Here is a 977-nt window from a genome sequence, read left to right on the forward strand (position 1 = left end):
ACTACAGGGGAGAGCCTGGGGAGCTTTCTTCCAGCTGCACTGTGAAGAGAAAATGGCGCCAGTGTGTCTGAGGGAGATAGCTCCGCCCCTTTTCCGCGGCCTATTCTCCCGCTTTTTTCTGGATTCTGGCAGGGGTATTTACCACATATATAGCCTCTGGGGCTATATATTGTGGTATTTTTGCCAGCCAAGGTGTTTTTATTGCTGCTCAGGGCGCCCCCCCCCAAGCGCCCTGCACCCTCAGTGACCGGAGTGTGAAGTGTGCATGAGGAGCAATGGCGCACAGCTGCAGTGCTGTGCGCTACCTTGGTGAAGACTGATGTCTTCTGCCGCCGATTTTCCAGACCTCTTCTTGCTTCTGGCTCTGTAAGGGGGACGGCGGCGCGGCTCCGGGACCGAACACCAAGGACTGGGCCTGCGGTCGATCCCTCTGGAGCTAATGGTGTCCAGTAGCCTAAGAAGCCCAATCCGGCTGCAAGCAGGCGAGTTCGCTTCTTCTCCCCTTAGTCCCTCGCTGCAGTGAGCCTGTTGCCAGCAGGTACCACTGAAAATAAAAAACCTAATTCTATACTTTCTTTCTAGAGGCTCAGGAGAGCCCCTAGTGTGCATCCAACCTCGGCCGGGCACAAGATCTAACTGAGGCTTGGAGGAGGGTCATAGTGGGAGGAGCCAGTGCACACCAGGTGGTCATAAATCTTTCTAGAGTGCCCAGCCTCCTTCGGAGCCCGCTATTCCCCATGGTCCTTTCGGAGTTCCCAGCATCCACTAGGACGTTAGAGAAAAGGACATTACTGCACACAACACCCACTGATGCTGCAATAAATTAAGCTTCTTGATGGTAAGGACTCATCCTAAGCACTGCATGGGTGCAAATGGGAGGGGTGGGTGACTTACTTAAAAGTTACCCACCCACCTTGAGACCCGAGAGGGGCTGGGGCTTCAGCTGCATCAAACCACACATAAAGTAGACTCATAAA

Source organism: Pseudophryne corroboree, chromosome 12, assembly GCF_028390025.1.
Source record: "Pseudophryne corroboree isolate aPseCor3 chromosome 12, aPseCor3.hap2, whole genome shotgun sequence".
In the NCBI taxonomy this organism is placed as follows: Eukaryota; Metazoa; Chordata; class Amphibia; order Anura; family Myobatrachidae; genus Pseudophryne; species Pseudophryne corroboree.